General features: G+C 37.7%; 1 pseudogene; it reads left to right on the top strand.

The window, feature by feature from the left end:
* The first annotated feature begins 4,692 nt into the window (after nucleotides 1-4,692).
* LOC119523694 lies at nucleotides 4,693-6,260 on the top strand (annotated as a pseudogene).
* The last annotated feature ends 2,551 nt before the right edge of the window (nucleotides 6,261-8,811 follow it).

The raw sequence follows: 8,811 nt of genomic DNA on the forward strand, positions 1-8,811 counted from the left end.
ATTTTACATGGCCACTGACAGTGGAGAATTGTGTCCTAGTACAAACCACACCCATAACTGATTGTAATGAGACTTTATACTTAGCATTTTTTTTCTGAAATGGCTTAAGCTTAAGGCTTTTGGGATGTTGTGATGGTATGAATGTATTTTGCATATAGGAAGAACATATATTTTGGGGGTACAGAGGGTAGATTATGGTGGTTAGTATCTGTATGTACCCCAGAAAAACATGTTTCTAAGCTTAATCCATTCATGTGGGTGTGAGCACATTGTAAGTAAGACCTTTTGATGAGGTTGCTTCAGTTGAGGTATGGCCCACTCAATCAGGAAGAATCATAATCCCATTACTGGATTTATTTATAGGCAGAATGCAATTCAGAGAGAGAGAAAGCCACAGAGGAATCAGTCAGAAGCTGAACATCAATGGAACCAAGAAGAGAATGGAGAGGCCAGGAGAGACTGCCATGTGTATTGCCATGTGGCAGAGAAGCCAAGGACCAGGATCACCTGCAGCCAACCCCAGAATGTCAGTCTTTGGGAAGAAAGCATCATCTTGATGATGCCTTGATTTGGACTTTCTTTTATTCTCAAATCCATGAGGCTATGGTTTAACCCAACCCATTTCATGGTATTTGCTTGAGAAACCAAGGAATTTAAAACAGTATGTATGCTAGAATCACCAAAGTAATGTCAGGGAAAGGAAGAACTAAGATGAATTTACTCAGAAACAGCTGGAGATAAGTCCTCATCTTTTCATTTTGAAACTTGATTTCTCCTAGAAAAGGGGCATTGAATGGGGCATGTAGTTACTTGCCAGCTTCTAAATTTGGTAATTATAAATAATAAAGTTATTACAACTGTTCCACTCATATGGCACTTTAGAGAGTACCATGGTTGCTTGGAATTATGAAATATTGGAATCCTCACAGCTGTCATCTTATAGATAAGTGTATTAAAGAGAAGAAAGGTTATTTGGTTTTCCATGGATAATAATATAGATGTGTTTATGATAATGATGATGATGATGATGATGATGACAACTATGGTGGTGGTGGTATTCTTATTGAAATCTTGCTATTTATTGAAATCTTGCTGTTTTCCTTTGGAACATGTACACGTATTATTTCATTAAATTCTCAAGCAACCATGTGGAATATAGGTCCTATTATTATAACCATTCTATAGATGAGAAGACTGAGAGGGGAAAGAGGCTAATTAATCTGCCCAATGCTACACAACTAAATTGCAGAAATTGGATTAAGAATCCAAGCAGACTGACTTCCAGAGCTTGTGATCTTACTCACAGTCTGTATAACCCCTTAGTCACTGATGAAAATTGGCTGAACCAGAATTTGTGAACAAGTTCCTAACTCCAATGCTAAGGCTCTTTCCATTCTATATTTTGGCCCACTATAGAAGGCTCCTAGCAATACTGAAGAAGCTTAGAGGTCATACTTACAAATGATGATGGCCAAAAAGAGTGTGCCTTTGTGGAGATAGGTAGGTAACTGGAATCTACAGCCAGAGAAATCTGATTATAGCTCTTATTACTCAGAACCTCCCCAATCCTCCTGAATGCTTCTAAAGCAAGAGGAAGGTGGTAGACCAATAGCTGAGTGTGAAGGAAAATTTGAAAGTGGCCCTCCTAGACCCAACTGTCATTTGACAAGCCCAAAGATTTGTTATTTTTCACTGATGGAGAAGGCAGTAGTTAGCACACCCCCTTTACAAGTTGATATCTCTATGTCTCATCTCATAATCACTTGAGTGGTGGTTTCCATATACACCCACACTTCAGTTTCCCAGCATAACCACATTTGAACAAGAATATAGGCCTTGTTACAGCAGCTGTGAACTGTTTTACCATGTGTCTAACAGTCATGGCTTATCTTTCTTCCTCTATTTGTGAAACAGGACATGGGTTTTCAAAAACAGTAACGTGACATTACCTGAAAGACACTTAGAAGTTTCAAAGCTAAAGAAACACAATTTGATCCCTATGAAACCAGGTAAAACCAGAAAAGGAAGGAGAAGCAACTGTTTTCTGTGTTTTCTGCCCTTGGCTTTTGTGGGGGAGGTATCAGTGGCTGGTGTTTGTCTGTTTCACAAGTACAAACACACACACACACACACACATCCACACATACACAAGCCTTTATTCTCTGTCTAAAACAGAGCTGTGAGTCCCTAGGGACCCAAAGGGGAAGGGGAAGGTGGTAGGATGAGGGAGTTTGCCTGGGCACTGAAAGAAACATAAAAAAGACTAGTAAAATTCAGAGTCCACTAGGCTGTGTTTAATTTTGAACTTGTAATAACAATCAAATAAAATAATTGTATTAATTGAGGTTTAAAAGCACTTGCCTGCTGAGAATCTGGGAAAGGATGGTGTAGTTGAAGTTTCCATAGAGAGAAAAAAGGATAAGAATCCTCTTAAAAATTTGCTCCTGTGAACCTACAAATAGTATACTTCTCAATTGGCCTAGAAACTTTAGGTACAGACATGCTAAAAGAACATGTGTTCACACACCCAAACACACATACATTCCTATATGAAGTCACTGTGTACACCCAATACACAAAGCATGCTCACTCATGCACATTCCATTTGCACACAATGCATTTTATACAAAGATGCCTCACGTTGATGGGTGCTTTGAAGTTCATTATAACCAACCAGACCAATATTCTGGGCTTAGGTGAAACCTGGTCACAGGGAGGACACAATGTTGAATTCATGTCTTCAAATAATAGCAAACACTTATTTCAACTCATATAATCATCACAACAATCCTATGAGATAAGCTCTATTATTGTCCCATTTTAAAGATGAGGAAACTGAAGCACAGAGATGTTGTCATTTGTCAACATTGCTAATGAGGGGGAGAATCAGGATTTGACCTATATCAGTCTGGTACTAAAGTCTATGCTCTTAAGCCTTAAGTTAGCAAATGGAAAAAAGTGTTCAGAGTCCAGTAGGAAAAAGCAGGTGCTAACCCGCTTCTAGATTTTTTTGTGAGTTGCTGTTCTATGTCTGTGGTTAGGGAGAGATGTGTGGCTTGAAAAGAAATTTCTATTTGATGACAGAATGAACTCTTTGTGATGAACTCAGCGGAAACTCTTCCTCTCCTGTAACGCCTTACAGTTAAAACAGAACATGATCTAGATCTTGCCTTAGATTGCATTTTTTAAACAGAGAAAAGGCATGTTCAGGATGATTTTTGGACACTATTCCAACCATATACTCAAGGGTCCTTTATCTTGGCTATTGCCCAGTTCATGGAAACAACTCAGTCATCCAGCACCTCCTGTTGTAATTTGCTGGAACTGAGTTTTAGCTGTATATTCATACTCATGAGTGAGCTAGTTGGTGCATTACCATTTGATGTAGAGAATAAAGTACTGATTATCTAGCCAGTTTGTTCCTTATTCTTTTGTGTTCAAGGAAGCTTTCCCAGGTAGTAGAATTTCCACAAATGGTCATATCTTTCCACTTGCAAGTAAAACCTTTGACATGGAAAAAATCACTTCCTTGCTTCAGATTCCTCTTGCAGAAAAGTATAATGTTATCACTCTCACTGAGTAGATTCTGGGCCATTAGAAATGTGTGAAATAAGCATACCAATGTTTCCCTTCAAATACCTATCTACACAAATACAGTAGAATAACAGAATAACAGATAAGGCAAAGAAACTAGAACACTCTAAAGATAGGCAGCTATTTTTAATATTTATCTTATTTTCAGATGCTATGCACAAATTAGTTAGAATAAGTCAGCCTTATCTAGGAGTCAACTTCCTAATTATTATTTATTTAATATATCCGTTTCATGTTGCTTTATCTTATTTTATTTCAGGAAGTAGAGATAAGGGGAAAGCTATTGAGGCATTGCTTGCTTTTATCTATTCATGGGATTTGAATTGAGGCCAAAGGGAGGGGGAGGAAGGGAGATTTTTGAAGATAGTATGATCTAATTGTTGGTTAAACGAACTGCTTCATAATAGGCTTCAGTAAAGGAGGCAAAGGAATATCTTTGGTCCCAAGGCAGAGAGACCTTCAATCATTCCTTCCGGGTGCAACTCTGTACCTGCTTGCAGGTACCAAGGACCTAGTAGGTGAGCCACGATCCTGGGTGAACAGATTTAGGGAGCCAGGCAGTTATCAAGGAGTTTTTTGTTCAGTATAAATAAACAATGAAACTCGATAGGATATTTATGGGGTAACTTAAATTTCCCAGATAAAGTATTTAGAATATTTCCTGCAGAAGACAGTGAACACATGAGAACCCTGAATGGCAGAATGATGTAATAGCAATGTGAAAATTATTTAAAACATATCACCTACTATCTAGATATATGGCAGAATTCTTGCAAATATTGAAATTTAGAACTAGTGATTTACAGTCATTTGGAAATTTAAGAATTAAGTCAGCCCGGCCCAGAAAGGCGACTCCGGCTCCCGGCAGACCTGCAGCTCCCAGCCCACGGCGGCGGCAGCGGCGCGGCGGGCGTCCCGAGCCTCTGACATGCAGCAGCCAGCAGCCAGCGGCCGCAGTAGCGGGCAGAGCAGATGCAGCCTCCTCAGCCCAGGACGCGCCATGGATGAGAGAGAGAGCACGTAGGCGCTGGGCAGCGGGTCTCCATAAACACTCATTTAGGATTCCTTCGCTCTGCTGAGCCCGCAAACCTGGCGGCCTCCGCGCCGCTGCGAACCTCGGAGGTGGTGCGGCTCTGCGAGGTGCAGGAAAAGGTGGTCACTAATGAGGAGAGAAAATTCAGCTTTGGAAGAAGGTAGATAATGACTATAATGCCCTCAAAAAAGAAACAAAAAACAGAAACAAAACAGAACAAAACAAAACAAAAACTCAGTACATTGCCTGATAAGTTATCTAATAATATCATGGTACCATATGGCCCCTTTGCCTTCATACCAGGAAAACTTGCCCATACTAATGAAGCCACTGTTTTACTTGGGAACAACTGGTTTACAAAGTGCTCAGCAAAGCAGGCTGTAGGCTTAGTTGAGCACAGGAAAGAACATGTAAGAAAAACAATAGATAATTTTTAAAAAGTGATGAACAATTTTGAATCCCAACTTGAATTCACATGTTTGCAGAAAATGAGTGATAATGCAGGGTGATATTGTTGACATAAGAAAAGAAATTAAAAGTGACTTTGAATTTAAAGTAAAACACTGCATTGCCCATAAACGTTACTCCAAACCCCAAAATTCAGATATATTGAAAGCAGATTTTTCTTCAAATGATGCAAAATTCAAAGATTTGTTTGCTGATGAGGAACTGTGGGCTCAACTTGAAGAACTAGAGAGACAAGATAATTTGCTGGGTAAACTTGATACTCAGCCTGATTCTGGGATTGCAAATGGAGAAGATACAACTTCTTCTGAAGAGGAAAAGGCTCAAAACCCAAATGGGACTGGGACTCATCAAGTACAGACTCTCTTACTCCCAGCAGTTTTCATGAGGATTTTGCAAGTTCAGAACTGTTCAGTGGTCAAGTGAACAGACAGTTGAATTGTTCAGTGAATGGTTCAAATCCTATCCTAATAATGAAGAAGAAGATGAGGAGGAGGAGGAGGATGGTGATAATGAAAATGACCGTGATGCCTTAGGGATTGGAGAAAATTCTGTAACAACAAAATATTTTTCTCATAGTGCTGAAACTAAGAGGGTCCGAATAAATACTGGAAAAAATAACACTTAAAATTTAGTGAAAAGGAAGAATCCAAATGCAAGAGAAAGAACAGTTCTGGCATGGTCATTGTGCCAAGGAGCTTTCCTACCATTAGGACTCCTGCTGACATTTTTGGAGTCTTCGTTGATATTGTGAATGGAGAATCTGTCATTCGAAAATCAATCATGAAGTCCTGAAGCAGAGAGAGCAGTGTTTGTAGTGATACCAGTGAAAGCAGTGCTGCTGAATCTGATGATAGAGAGGAGTTCTGAGGAGTATTAGCTGTGAAGAAGCCACTTTCAGTGATAACAGTGAGAGAATTTTGGAAGAACAACAGCAACAAGAAAACCATCAAAAGAAAGTTTGCCTTTATCAGGAACACCTGAAGCTTTTTCTGGAACTGTAACAGAAAAATAATTTTCATTACCCTCCTAAACACCTCATCCAGCCTTTGCTCATCCCGTGCTGCTCACTATTCCAGAACAAGAACAATTTTTGTCTGATGTATCAGAAGAAACTACCAAGAGGGTTTCAAATTTCAAAGCTGCCAGATTGCAACAGAAAAACTAGGCTCTTCTTGGGAAATGGGAGTTTACATCCTGAAACCTAGTTTTGCATTTGTTTAGAGTATCTATAGCAAAATACGTTACATGTAGTTTGAAATAAGGAATCCTGAGTTAATTTGACAGCAAGTTCTCTTACCCTTAGAGTGGTATTAAAACTAAATGTTTGGGTACTTTAATATTCGGCTTATTTTGTTAATTTCCTGAATATTCTCAAAACCATTGTCTATGTCTTATGATGCAGTGGCAGCATTTCGAATTATTTTTCAAAGAATACTGTTCTTATGCATTGATTTTGTGTTTCAATACAGGCAGTTTTATACCAGCTGTGACTGTTGTGCTAACCATATGGATCATTTTAAGGAAACTTTTAAAATTTCAAATAGATTCCACAGTTATATTTCATTATTTGCTTTAGCATTTTTAAAAGCACTTTAACAACAACAACAGAAAAACACCTACTTGTTTTGTATGTTTTGCAGTTAGGTGGCTGTTTAAAACCCTCTTCCCTTTGAATGCATGCTATATCTCTAAGGCAGAAAGCTTACATGCACCCTATGGGAAAATTTCTTTGATTGTGGAAGAATGGCATTTTGTAAAACTTTTTTTTCAAGTAGAAATTTTATGAAACTTGATCTCTTAAAAAAATGACTAAGTCAGATTATCTAGCTGCTTGGGTGTCAAATGTATTTGGACAAACAGGTGCAGATAAGTTGCATTTGAAGATTTCTGGTGATGAGAAACACATATACTTTTCTAACAGAGAAAAACCATGAAATCCCTGGAGGATCCAAGTGATTAAACTAGAGGAAGGGGTAGCAACAGACAAGACGGAATTTAACAAAGGATTATGAATACTAAATCTCTATATAATTTTCCTTTTCTTAATTGGCAGTGTATTAGGATAGCTAGAAGGAAAGTATTGAAATGGTGGAACTGTAAGCCATAGCATCATTTGAAATTTGTTCTATAGCTACTTGTTAAATTGTAATTTGAAACTTATCACCTTTTTGTATACATATTTCACAATAAGGAAGTAACTGAATCTATGGTGCTGTAACTCATAACATTTTTGGAAATTTCCTATATGATTACTTGTTAAATCATACTTTGAAAGATATTATATTTTTGTGTGTATATATATATGTGTGTATATATATGTGTATATATATATAGATATATAGATATATATATATATATAATATTTCACGATAAGGAAATAACTGAAACTGTGGAACCATAACCCAAAGCAGTTTTTGAAATTCCTACTTGTTAAATTGCACTTGGAAAGTTATCACTTCTATGTATATATGTTATATTCTAAAATAAAAATTATGATAAAAAAACTCAAGTTGGGGTGAAATTAGACTCCTCATGAATGTGTAACATTCTCTGGATACTATGCACTGCTGCTGTTGAAATGTGACCTGATCAACTGCTCAAGCCATGAAGGAGTTTCACCCCAGGTCAGGGGATTCAATGTATTCATATTTCATTCACACTTAGGAGAGGAATTGGAACCGGCAGATGTTGAAATACTATGATTTAACTCAGGGATTAAACCTCAAAAAAAGTCAGGGAAATATAAGGAGGAGAAAGGTGAAGGTGTGAGATGGGAGAGGAATTTGAGAACTTTTCAACAGTGTTAGACTTTCCCTGGATCCTCATATGGATAGGATGCTATTTTGAGTTCCCTACCACTGAGCACTGCAAAGAGATGGTGCCATGGAAATACCATAAATAAAATAAATGAAAACATACACTGTATGATGGTTTGAAGCTGTATGTACCCCAGAAAAGATCATCCTCTTTTAATCCAGTCCTGTGGTTGTAGTCCTATTGTAGCTCGGACTTTTTTATTAGGTATTTCAACTGTGATGTGACCCAAGTCATTCAAGGTGGGTCCTAATTCCCATTTATAAGAGGATAAAAGGCATAGAAAGAAACTCCAGAGAAGCTAAGAGAGACAGAACCTAACAGAGAGGACACACAGAAAACAGAGAGGAAGCCACTAAAGCCAGAAGATGGAATCAATGAAACCCAGGAGAGAAGGACCAGGTGAGGATCACTGGTAGCTGGTTTTCAGTGAGAAGGTATCATCCTTTTGATGTCTTAATTTGGACATTTTCATGGCCATAGAACTGTAAACTTGCAAGATAAATCTCTATTATTAAAAGTCAGTCAATTTCTGGTATATTGCATTTCCTCAGTATAGCAAACCAAAACACTGTATATGTATAGACACGAAAAGCTGTGAATTTATAAAGCAATTTAAATTACTGAGGCCCAGTTGGAAATGATCATTTATATCTCTGGACTATTCATTGGTATATTATTTTTCTTCTATGTTTTATATTTTTATTCTTCATTTTTTTACTCCTTTTCCTCTTTCTTTGTGGAAGAAATGGATATGTCCTCATAGATTGTGGAGGTGAATGCATAACTATGCAACTATATGAAGAATCATTGATTGTTTACTTACAACTGATTGTATGGTGTGTGAATAAAACTGTTTAAAAAATAAAGAGGGATAAAAGTGCTGGAGAAAATGTGGAGAG

This window comes from Choloepus didactylus, chromosome X (genome assembly GCF_015220235.1).
Source record: "Choloepus didactylus isolate mChoDid1 chromosome X, mChoDid1.pri, whole genome shotgun sequence".
Classification (NCBI taxonomy): Eukaryota; Metazoa; Chordata; class Mammalia; order Pilosa; family Megalonychidae; genus Choloepus; species Choloepus didactylus.